This window comes from Macaca fascicularis, chromosome 2 (assembly GCF_037993035.2).
Source record: "Macaca fascicularis isolate 582-1 chromosome 2, T2T-MFA8v1.1".
Lineage (NCBI taxonomy): Eukaryota > Metazoa > Chordata > Mammalia > Primates > Cercopithecidae > Macaca > Macaca fascicularis.
In genome coordinates this window covers 122,253,990-122,267,535 of record NC_088376.1, presented here as the reverse complement: position 1 = coordinate 122,267,535, position 13,546 = coordinate 122,253,990, and the positions used below count along the sequence as shown (strand labels likewise).

Genomic DNA, 13,546 nt, shown 5'->3' with positions numbered 1-13,546 from the left:
TTGTCCACACTCAACGGGTTTTTAAATGTCTGAACAGATAAAGTCAAAATCTGTCCCTGGAGATTGTGAATGGTACTCAAACAGCTAAATGTATGAGAAACTAGATTCTTTTGATTATGAGAGTATCTTTGTATCCAGTGGTGCAATATGTAAATGTAATGTGCAAGGATGATTTCTGTTTATTTCAAAGCTCACATATTATATTATAATAAAGTACATACTATAATATATATCACATTATGTATTATGCATATGACATGTATATATTATAATTGTATTATATGAAATATGTATATATTATGTAATGTATATTATAATAAAATCACATTATAACATACTTATTGTATTATGTTCTTCTACATGATTGTAATTTACAATCATTTATGTGTGTTCTTCTGTTTCTTTAGTCCTGTGAAGTTTTTCTCTTCTTGTTCCAAGTCACTGTTCTTTCTCCACTGAAGTTTTTCTACAGTGTGATGAACTTCTTTTAGACTTTCGATGTATTTGATCTGTCGTCTAATATTTTGTTAGCATTTATTTTAGATAGTCTCAAGTTCTCAGGGTTAGGCCATTTTATAGTTCCTTAAACGTTTAAATACTTCACTGCATAAGTAGACACTGAAAATACCAAAAATTCTTTGAGCAAAAAATCTTCATAAACGCATGTAATTTTTTATAAACATGCTTAGAGATTATTTTAAGTTCAAATTATATGGCATCTATCAAATTTTGAGCTTATTACTCAGAAGTTTATACAATTCTTAAAATGATCATTACCTACTCCTCCCCCTTTGATATCAATATTTATAAGTTACCACGCCCGGTGGCTCATGCCTGTAATCCCAATACTTTGGGAGGCCAAAGCAGGTAGATTGCTTGAGGCCAGGAGTTCAAGACCAGCCTGGGCAACAGAGCAAGACCCTGTCTGTAAATAAATAAATAAATTTATAAGTTATTAGATGTGGCTTTCATATACCACCAAAGGCCCATTCTAATAACATTATCTTATAAAAACCACACACTTAAAAACCAAAAACCACCACAGTTAAATCCTGGAGAAGCAGGTCTAAGGTTTGTGTTGTTTCTTACCTTTTGTTGTATTGAAAGATAACATCCACCTCCAGGTATAGAAGACTGACAAAGGTGGGCTAACAGCATTCCAATGGGGAACCAGAGTACAATGCAGGGCATGTAAGGAAAGCACCACGTTAAGTGGCCTCATCAGCCTTTAAAGCTTTTCCTAAGCACAATGAAAAACAATTCTATGGTAACACAACTACACTTAGATACCACTGAATGGCAAAACTGAGGTGCTGAGTATACCGCCTGCCTTCATCAAAACTGGCTCAAAATCTGAACCAGGCTGTGCTTCCCCGGGGGAAGGTATCAGAAACTATAGTAGATGGAACTGGGGAAAGTAGACACTGATAGATCTAGGCAAAATGATCATGTCTAGAGAAGATTTGGTGATAATCAATTTTAAAAATCTGCTTCGCGGAAATGAAGTCTTGACCCACTCATCGATGAGATTTTTGCAAAACATGATCCTAAGACTTCTCTGATCCTTCCTTCCTTCTCTCCACTGCATCTCCTATCACCTTACCCACTCCAGAGTTCTATAGAAAAGGATCAGGCCATGGGCTGAAATATTGTCTTACTACTTTTAATCTTAATATGTTATGAATATAATGCATTCCATTGGTCTGCAATAAGATTTCTTTTCAATATTAGTTCATTTCATGGGTGTGTTCAGCTTGTAAAAAACTATGAATCAAACACCTTGAAATATTAATGGTATAAAACTCAGTGTATGTTTATGGTAGTTATATATAAGGGACTGCCAGATCCCAACCCCAATATGTGTACTTACTGAAAACACATTCTCAAATGAGTAGAACTCAAGATCATAAGTTCTATTAATTTTAATGCTCCCAAGATGAGTCAGAATGTTTAAAGAAAAAGGCTCATTTGCTTGGATCCTTGGTTCTGGATGATGTTTTAAATTAATGAAATTGGTTGTCTTGAAATGTTTAAGTTGATGTAGAGTTTTCCTTCCACTTCTGAGGATTCTTTCCAGTGATTTAAGAGGTTTTCATTTTATTTTATTATTAAATAAAAATTTGTCCTCAATAACTTAATATTTTTAAGTGAATATGCATGCTTTGCCTAGCTTTAGTCAGTTCAAAATGATATATAAACTATTATAGGTTGAATTTCATTCATGTTCTAATTTCTCTATGAGCGGCTATATTTCCCCACTGTTTGAACCTAAAATATTATGTGACAATAAATATTTAAGAGGACAAATTCCATAGAAATTTTGGTTCACAGAATTCACCATAACTAAAGAAAATATTGCAATAAATATGTATTAAGATACAATTCACCAAATCCTAGAATATTAAACATTCACAAATGCCCTAAAGTTTACATAAAATATTCTCACATACTAGAATGATAAGTTGTGAAATCTATCATCCAGAGAAATAGTACAAGCAAAAAAATGAGTTGATGTAGAGACAAAGATGTTTTATAATCACTAATTCTTAACTTTCCACTCACAGTTAAATTCAGATAAATGTGGCTCTGCAAATAGATATCTATTTTGATGTTAAGGAAAATGTAATATATTTGGGCATGAGATTTTGCTAGTCTTCTTTTACTCATCCAATAACTTATTCATATATATGTATAGCATGTGTGTATCATATATATTCATATATACAGCATTTCTAATGTTTCAAGCACTGTGTTGGCCCTGAAAAGCACAATAGATGTGTTTTACATGTCTAGAGCTGACTGTCCAATTCAGTACTAGCTGCTATTCATTTGTGGCTGAGTACTTGAAATGTAGCTAGTCTGAACTGAGATGTGTTGTGAGTACAAAATATACACCAGACAGATTTAGGAGACTTTGTATCCCCTAAAAAAGCAAAACCGCTCAGTAATAATTTTCATATTGATTTCATGTTTAAATGATAATATTTTGCATATATTCAGTTAAATAAAATATGCTATTATAGTCAATTTCACTTGCTTCTTTTCACTTTTTAATGTGGCTGCTAGAAAATTTAAAGTTATATATGTGGCTCTCATTACATTTCTATTGCATAGCACTGGCATAAAGAAAACTGACGATAAACTAGAAAATTAAAAATAAATATAAAATTTATTTTGTATAGAAAAAATTATTCTGAATTTGATGATCTGAATGCCAGATAGAGTATGTAGTAGGTTGAATAATGGCCACCCAGAGACATCAAGTCATAATCTCTGAAATGTGTAGATATTATCTTATTTGGGAAAAGGGTCTTTACAGATGATTAAATAAAGGATCTTGAGTTAAGATTACCTTAAATTATCTGGTGGCCCTAAATGCCATCACAAGTACTCTTTTTACTTCTTCTTCTACATAACTTATTTTGCTCAGAGTATAATTAAGGGAAGGACTTGGCACTTATCTTTCAAAGAGGGTGTGGAACTCATCAACACATTTTGAATATTCATCCATTCAGGTTTCTGTGTCTGAATAAAGATAACTAGTTAAGACTTCTTTCATGCACATGAAATGCAGCCTGAAGAGGCTCAATTCACAGTTATCACAGTTTATACCTTGTTTATATCTCTCCTCTTCATCCTATGATATAATGCAAGACCACCCCATACCACCCCAAAAGAAGGAACCCCAAGGTGTCTAAAGAGAAAAAGGTTGTGCTTTTTAACCATTTTAAAATGTGAAGAGTAGGGTGCAACTGACTTTTTTCCTTTTATTTTTAGTTGAAACATAATACCTGTACATATTTTTGGGACACAGGGTGATATTTCAATACATGTATACAATGGTCATCGCAAGTATTCTTATATGAGAAAAGCAAAGAAAGATAACACAGACAGAAGGTGGGAGGCAACATGACCATGGAGGCAGAGATTGGAGTGATGCAACCACAAGTCAAGGAATGCTGACAGTGACCAGAAGCTGGAAGAGGCAAAGCATGGATTCTTCCTTAAAGCCTCTGGAAGGAGTATGTCCCTGCCAACACCTTCATTTTGGACATCTGCCCTCAAGAACTGTGAGGGAATAAAATTCTGTTGTTTTAAGCACCTCAGCTTGTGGTAATTTGTTATAGCAGCCCCAGGAAACTAAGACAGAATAACAGTGGAAAGAGGTGGTTGGCAGTGGCATTTAGAATAAGTGGGGAGAGGAACACACTTGAATGGAATGACCAGGAAAAATCTGAGAAAGCCACTAGACTGAGATTTAAAGAGTGAGAAGATATTAACCATTTAAAGAGCCTTGGGAGAGCATTCTAGTCATAGGAAAGAAGACATGGGCAGGCTCTGAGATGGAGAAAATCTTCACCTCTTCTAGGAACGGAAAGAAGGACAGAGTGTCTGAAACATGGAGAGCAAAGGAAAGTGCGGCTCAAGTGGAAGACAGGTGAGCAGCAGGTGTTATGCAGGACCATGATTGTTGTGAGGAGGAGTATGGATTTCGTTTTAATTATACTAAACTGTATTAAGCAGAGAAGTATCATTGTTAGATCAACGTTTACAGAAAGACTTCTGTAGCTGATTGGTAGAGGCTATACTGAAAGAGAGCAAGTCGAGAAGAGGGAAAATCAATTAGGAAGCTGTTGCAGTAGACCAGGCAATAGAAGTAGATAATCGAGGCCAGGCATGGTGGCTCATGCCTGTAATCCCAGCACTTTGGGAGGCTGAGGTGGGTGGATCACCTGAGGTCAGGAGTTCAAGACCAGCCTGACCAACATGGTGAAACCTTATCCTACAAAAATACAAAAATTAGCCAGGCATGATGGCATGTGCCTGTAATCCCAGCTACTCAGGAGACTGAGGTAGGAGAATCACTTGAACCCAGGAGGTGGAGGTTGCAGTGAGCCAAGATCACGCTATTGCACTTCAGCCTGGGTGACAGAACAAGATTCCATATCAAAAAAAAAAAAAAAAAAAAGAAGTAGATAGTCTGGACAAAGGTGGTGGCAGTAGAGATGGTGAAAAGCAGAACTTGACATATATTTTGAGGACTAAATACGGGAAATTCCATGAATTGATTGCAGTGAGCAAGAGTACACCGAATAAAGTAAAATTCTCAGGTTTCTGACTTGAGCAACTAAATAGATTGTTGAGATGAAGAAGACTGAGAGAGGAACAGTTTCACAAAAAATTTTGAGTTTAGTTGCAATAATACTAAGTTTTGAAGTGTTTGGTATACACCTAAGTGTATAGAAACCAGAGATATATGTTGATTTATATATGAGTTTTGAGGTCCAAGGAAAATGCTAGATTCAAGGTGTAAATTCAGAAGTCATCAGCAGGTAGTGGCATAAAAATCCATGGGCATGAATTAGATTATCTGAAGAGAAATTATAAAAGGATAAGGGAGCGGGACCTAGGATTGAGCGCTGAGGAACTCCAAAATGTAGAGATTGGGTAGAAAAGTAAATGCCGAGGTGAAGACTGAGCAGGAAAGGCCATGGAGAAAGAAGATAGACCAGAACAGAGCAATATCACAGAAGCTGAAAGGAAGACAACTTTGAGAAAAAAAAAAATTTGCTATGATGAGTAGTCCTGAAAGGCCAACTAGGATAATGAGAGGAGAGTGGACATTGGATCTGACTCAGTGAACAGAGTCAGTGGACATTTTGTCAAGATTGGTTTTCGTAAAACAGTCAAAGCAGAAGTCCAATTGGCATGGGATGAATAGTAAGGAAATTGATTTGGGCGTATGGACTAAAGTAAGGATGTAATTTTATTTGTTTTCAATGTGGACAATCAATTGAGCTTCAAAACAGGTAAAACTAAGGAATATATTTTGTAGGGATGCATACTTATGTGGAAAATGGTTTTCAATGTAAGAAAGTCATAAATGAGAAATGTGGGCTGGTAGTAAACTCTTAAGGAGGAAGCAAAGGGATGGGATTGAGGAGCAGCACGATGTTCTTGTCATTCAGTTGGCTGTAGCTTCATAAGAGTTTATTTCATAATCTACATTACAGTGATGTATTTTATATGTAAAATATAATATAGGCAGATAATTCTGGGAAGTTGGCAGAGTCGGAAGCACCAGGACTCTGTCTCCCCACCTAGACAACAATTGTACTGGCAGAATCTGTGTGATGTAACTATTTCAGAACCCTGGAGCCTATTGAAGGCTTGCAAGGTCCAGAGGAAGCACGGAACAGCAAATTGCAGTTAATCTTGGTCAATTTTAGCTCTTATCTAAGCAGCAGCTACCCATCCCTCACCACAGCCTCCTAGCAAGCAGTCATGCCCATGTTGCTAGAACAGCTAGAACACAGTTTGCAGGAGCAAGGTGGGCAATAAGGAGGACCCTATTCCCTAAATATCAGGGATCCATATTTTGGTAGCTAATTACTGCCTCTGATCATGGAGTTGCAGACACAGTAGCAGGTAGCCTTTGTTGCAACCCTCTCTCATAGTTGCAAGCCCCACCCACTCAGGCTGAGACAACTTCCAGGATATTTAAAGGGTCATCTTTCCCCGCTTCATTCTGTTCTTTCCCTTTTGACAGCCAGATGTTAAAGACTAGGACATTCAAAAATAACTACATATATTAGGGAAATTTCAAGTCACTGCTTATGACTGAGGAAAGAAGCAGGCTCAGAAAAAATGAGAAATACATTAACTTTACACCTCAGTTTGATCCTCGGCATGGAGACAGCCTGCAATAATCAAATCAAAACAAAATGAAACAAAAGCGAAAAATGGCAACTCCAGGGGAAGGGGGAAAATCTAATTACCATAATTATCACATTATTAGATCCAAACATCCAGTTTTCAATAGCAAAAAAAGAAAAAAGCACAAGGAATTAAAAAAAAACAACAGAAAAGTGTAGCCCATTCAAAAAAAACAATAAGACAACAGAAATCATCTCTGAGAAAGACCAGATGGCAAACCTACTAAACAAAGATTTTAAAACAACTATCTTAAAGATGCTCAAAGAACTAAAGGAATATGTGGAGGAAGTCAAGAAAACAATGCATTACAAATGGAAATATCAATAAACAGAATATTTAAGAAGAAATCAAAAAGAAAATTCTAGAGCTCTAAAGTACAATAACTGAAATGAAAAATTCACTAGAGGGATTCAAAGGCAGATTTGAGCAGGCAGAAGAAAGGATCAGTAAACTTGAAAATAGAAAAATTGAAATTATTGAGCCTGAGGAAGAGAAAGAAAAAAGATTAAAGAAAAGTTAAGACACCCAAGAGACCTGTGCGATACCATCCATCAAACCAACATACACAGTGCAGGAGACCCAGAAGGAGGATGGAGAATGAAAGGGGCAGAAACTGTTTGAAGAAATAATGGCTAAAAATTCCCAAGTTTGGCTGGGTACACTGGTTCACACCTGTAATGACAGTACTTTGGGAAGCCAAAGTGGCAGGATTGCTTGAGGCTAGGAGTTCAAGACAGTCCTGGGCAACATGGTGAGACCGGAGGCCCTGTCTCTACAAAAACAATAAAAAATAAATTGCCAGATGTGAAGACATATGCCTGTAGTCCCAGCTACTTGGGAGGCTGAGGTGGGAGGATCACTTGAGCCCAGGAGTTCGAGGCTGTGGTATGCTGTGATTGTGCCACTGCACTTCAGCCTGGGCAGCAGAGCAAGACCATCTCTATTTAAAACAAAACAAAACAAAACAAAAAACCCCACAAATTTCCAAGTTTGACAAAAGATAGGAAGGTTCAAGAAACTCAATAAATTCCAAGTAGGATGAATTCAAAGAGATCCACACTGAGACACATTATAATCAAATTGTCAAAAGTCAAAGACAAAAAGAGACTCTTGAAAGCAACGAGAGAAGCCACTCACCACATGCAAGTTATCATCAATACAATTAGCAGCAGATTCCTCAGAAGAAACTTTGAAGGGCAAAAGGCAGTAGGCTGAAATACTCAACATGCTAAAAGAAAGAAAAAAAAAAAAAACCCTGCAAATCAAGAATCCTGTTCTTGATTTGCTGATGGAAAGCAAAACTGTACATAAAAAGTGAGGGAGAAATTAACATTCCCAGAAAAATAAAAGCTGAGGAAGTTCATTATCACTAGACCTGCTCTGCAAGAAATGCTAAAGAGGATCCTATAGGATGAAATTAAAGGATGGATACTAGACAATAACTAAAAACTATATGAAGAAATAAAGATCTCAGTAAATGTAAATATATGGGCTATTACAAGAGCTGATATTACAGTAACAACAGTTTGTAACTCCACTTTTTATTTTCTATGTGATTTAAAAGACTAATATATATTTAAAAAACAAGTATTAGTCTAAAAGCTAGTGTTTTTATAATGTTTTTCTATAACTTTTTTGTTTTCTACATAATTTAAGTAACATATTTTAAAAACCAATTATTAGTTTATATTTATGGACACCCAATGTATAAAGATGTAATGTGGTGATATCAATAACTAAAGGGATAGGGACAAGGCTATAAAGAAGCAGAGTGTTTGTATGCTATTGAAATTAAGCTAGTCTAAATTCAAATTTGAGAGTTATAACTTTAGGGTGTTAAATGTAATTTCCATAGTAACCACAAAGAAAGTCATTTTGGAATATACACAAAAAGGGATGGGAAAAGAATTAAAACATTTCACTACAGAAAAAAATCAGTCAAACACAAAAGAAGACAATAATGCAAGAAATGAGGAATAAAATAGTTGTAAGGCATTATAGAAAATAAGAGGCAAAGTGACAGAAGTTCCTCTTTATCAGTAATTACTTTAAATGTAAATGGATTAAACTCTCCATTTAATAGACAGAGATCGGTATAATAAATTTTTAAATGATTCAACTACATGCAATCTGCAAGTGACTCACTTTAGTTCCAAAGATACAAACAGCCTGAAGGTGAAAGGATAAAAAGATATTCCATGCAAATAATTCTCAAAAAACAGCAAGTGTGGCTATATTAATATCAGACAAAACAGAGTTTAAATAAAAAAAGTTTACAAGACACAAAGAAGGACATTGTATATTAATAAAATTTCCATAAAGAAAGAAGATACAACAAATACCGTAATAGTTGAAGACTTCAATACCCCACTCTAAATAATAGATAGATCAACCAGACAGAGGATAGGTAAGGAAATAGAGAACTTGAACAACACAATACAACTAGATCAACACAATACAGCTTATGCAGAACACTATACCCAACAACAATAGAACACATATTCTTCTCAAGTTCACATGGGACATTTTCCAGGATAGACCTTATAATAGGCTACAAATGAAATCTCAATAGATTTGAAAGAGATCACTACCACACAAAGTACGTTCTCTGACTGCAAAAGGATGAACACACAAAAATCAGTTGTATTTATACACACTAATAATGAACAATCTGAAAGGAAATTAAGAAAACAATTCCCTTAAAAGTACTACCAGGAAAAATAAAATACTTAGGACTTAACCAAAGAAGTGAAGATTTGTACAATAAAAACTACAAAACATTGATGAAATTTTAAGACATAAATAAATGAAAAGGTATCCCTGCTCATGTATTGAAATGCAATACTGTTAAAATGTCAATACCACCCAATATTATCTACAGATTCAATGCAATCCCTATCAAAATCCCAACTATGTTTTTGTAGAAATCAAAAAATCTATGATAAAATTCATATGAAATCCCAAGAAACCCCAAATATCCAAAACAATCTTGAAAAAGAACAACAAAGCTGGAGAAATCATACTTCTTTATTTCAAAACTTATTACAAAGCTCCAGTAATCAAAACAATGTAACCCTTACTAACACTGTATACAAAACTTAACTCAAAATGAATTAAATACTTAAATGTAAGAGCTAAAACTATAGAACTCTTAAGTAGAAAACATAGGGCAAAATCTTCTCCACACTGGATTTCACAATGATTTCTTGAATATGACACCAAAGGCACAGGCAACAACAACAAAATACAGGCAAATCAGATTGCATAAAATTAAAAGCTTTTGTACATCAGACAACATTATCAACAGAGTGAAAACGCAACCTACAGAATGGAAGAAAGTCCTTGCAAATCATATATCTGATAAGTGATTAAAATACAGAATATATAGAGAACTCCTAACTCAATGACAAAATCAAATGACTCAATTTAAAAATGGGCAGAGAATTTGGATAGACATTTCTCCAAAGAAGATACATGAATGGCATTAAACACATGAATAGATGTTTAGCATCACTAATCATTAGGGAAATGCAAATTGAAACCACAATGAGATACTACCTTACACTCACGTGGATATTATGTGTATTTTACCACAATAAAAAATGTAATTATCTGAAACAATGAATGAATATATAAATAAAATTCATTTTAAGAATATGTATATTATAATTTTTAAAAGAATAAATAGAGAGTCACAAGACATTGCCACTTCAAACCTAGCAATTAAAACAAGCTCAACAATGTACAAGTTTATATTTTTTTTAAAGGTTCATCAGATTGCTGAGGACGCAAAGTAACCCAAATAAACTAAACTCCAGAAAGTGATGAATCCATCTGGGAGAGAAGAGAGCCACTGTTTCTTTACTCCCTGACAAAATAGCCAAAAGAAGACAAATCTGCCAAAGACAGGGATAAGGAGAAACTAGCCAAACTTTGAAGGAACCTTTAACGACCCTGTGGGCTGGTGTGATGAATGAGAACCTAAGGAACCCTAACTACAGGCAAGTCTTCCCCAACCTGTGAGCTCGTTTCCATGGGACTTGAGTGTCAAGGGTAGATAAGGAGACCTGAGACAGCCTTCGCCAAAGACAAATACCAGGAAGCCTGAGGGAAAGCCAGAAAAATGGAAAGAAATCCCTCCAAGTCACTCCAGACCTTCACCAAGTGAAAGGCATGGACACTGAAAGCTGAGGGCAGGGCACAATACCAAGAGAAACCTGCAAAACATTATGCTAAGGGATAGAAGCCAGACAGAAAGCATCGTGTATTTTATTATTCCATTTATGTGAAATATCTAGAACATATAAATCCATAGAGACAGAGCACACATTGGTGGTTGCCACAGGCTGGAGGGAGGGTGCTAGTTGGGACAAACTGCTTAATGGGTAAGGAGTTTAATTTTGGAATGATAGAAATGTTTTGGAACTAGATAGAGGTGGTATTTGCCAAATATTGTGAATACACTAAATGCTACTGAATCCTTCATTTTAAAGTGGTTAATTTCATACTATATGAATTTTACCTTAACTTATTAAAGTATCTTATATAAATAATGAAGTACCTGAAGCAGTTCTCTTAATGCCAAGAAAAATCTCTCCAAAGTACTATGGGTCTTAACAGAGGATAGTTCAACAGTCTTCCAGAGGCAAGGGCAGGGCAGCTAGGGGAGAGAGGTCTCTGCAGTGCGGAAAATTAGGGGCAGGACTAAAAGTCAAAGAGAACTCCCAGTGACACTTAAAGCTGGCAAACAGGATCTCTGGAATCTCACCAGACTCTACTGAAGGACACATCTTAAACCTAACTTCAAACATTTTAAGCCAGTGGTAACCGCATATAACTAGAACTGGGACAAAGTCTAGATCCAGTACAACTACAGATTAGATTGATCTTGTTCCTCATACTAACAGCTTCAAAGAAGAAGCAATATCACTTGTATGGTGGTAAGTATTGTTTATACTATTCTTTTGCATATAATGCTTGGCATAACATTTATAAAATTATGAGATGTGAAGAAGAAAGAAAAATGTGGCCCATGATCCAGAAGGAGGAAAAAGGGCATAAAAGCAAATCTGGAGAGAATTCAGATATTGGATTTACCAAACAGGGACTTTAAAATAATTATGATAAATACACAAAAGAACCTAGTTATAAAATTTTAACATATATGAGCTGATAAGGAATTTTAGCAGAGAAAGAAACTATAGTCAAGAACCAACTGGAAGAGCTGGTGGGGGCAAGAATGGAATTATACTGACATAAGCTTCTAACATTTTCATGTCCTTTTAAAGAGTTTACCTTCGGTTACATTATCTCTAGAGCAACCACTAAAAATTACACAAAGATGTATAAATAAAACATCAACAGAGCAAATGAAAAGAAATGCTGAATACAGTGGTTCAAAGAATCAGAAAAGAAGGCATCAAGGGATAAGGGACAGATGGGACAGATAGAATCAAACACCAAGATGGCAGACTAAAATTCAACCACATTAATAATTACATTAACCGTAAAGAAAGTAAGCACTCCATGTAAAAGGCAAACATTTTCAGACTGGATAAAAAGCACAAGACCCAAATCTTTGCTCTTTAATAAAAAAGCACTTTATATTAAAGACAGATAGATTGAAAATAAAGACTTAGCATATATTTCCCATTATAAAAGTTATATATTCAAATAGAAAATATGGAAAATGCATGAAGAAAAAAATCCCAAAAAGATTTTATTTAAAATTTCTAGATAATAGCATCAAAATAGATGACAAAGAAAAAGCTAAGGTCATTCTGAATTCTGCCCATTTTGAGACATAGAACTGAGAGAACAAATACCATATTCTCTCCCCCAAAATTCCCCTTGGCTCTTTTCTAAGAAAACCGAATACTGGGCTGGAAGACCCATTCCCATTGGCATACTCAGTATAACATTCTAAATTTTTGTGATTTTACATATTGTGTATATATATATAATAAATATGTCTACCCATTTATACTTACACATATACCCACACATATGTTTAACTCCCCCTCCATCACTTCCCATTGCAGATACACACTAAGTGAATAAATAATACTGACCTGAGCTGATGTTGATCCACAGGAAGTGCTGAAGCTTGAGGAAAGAACAGTTGAGTTTTAAGACAAGACTCCAAGCAGAAGAAGATTCTTCCCATGAAAGTGGTGTTCACTTCTCCCTTCAGTGACCACAGCATTAAGAGCACTTCACTACCCAAGCATGATCCTGCAAAGAGTGTGCAGCACCAAAGAACAACCAATACAAACTTGGGTGCTCAGGGAAGGACACAGAACTGTAGTGCTCCATAGAACAATCTGCAGAGCATACCTAGAGGACCCAAGCTTTACACAGGCCTTAATTGATAAAACCTCAGGACTTAAAGACCATACTTTGAATAAGTGTATGAATACTTAGCAGTATTCAGCAATAAAGGCCTGGAGGCAAGAAATGGGCATCACAATTCAGACCAGACCAATAAGAAAAAAAAAAGAGTATCCATACTGCAACAAAATATTCATTTAGCCATACTTGTTAGGGTTATCATGTTACCTTACTAAGGAAGCAGTCAACAATATCAGAACCCACTTGTATACTCAATTGTATATATGTATCAATCAGAATGTGGATTCAACTATGCTCAACCACAATAGTTATGGAGTTATCCTTGAAAACAAGAGTAAGAATTGCACGGACCCTGAGTCTTTCTTTCTGGGTGACATATATATATATTACACACATTTGGCCAAACACAGCATCAAAGGTAATAGACACTTAGATTCTTAGACACTTAGATGCTTACATAAAATCCCAAACTGTTGAC

General features: G+C 35.4%; 1 long non-coding RNA gene across 1 annotated transcript; it reads right to left on the bottom strand.

Annotated features, from left to right (window-relative positions):
- Positions 1-327: 327 nt before the first annotated feature.
- On the bottom strand, positions 328-12,946 carry LOC135969739 (uncharacterized). Its single transcript, XR_010585157.1, has 3 exons — positions 12,789-12,946; positions 1,090-3,525; positions 328-618 (listed from the first exon to the last, which is right to left on the bottom strand). It is a non-coding gene; the product is annotated as an uncharacterized lncRNA (long non-coding RNA).
- Between the last annotated feature and the right edge of the window lie 600 nt (positions 12,947-13,546).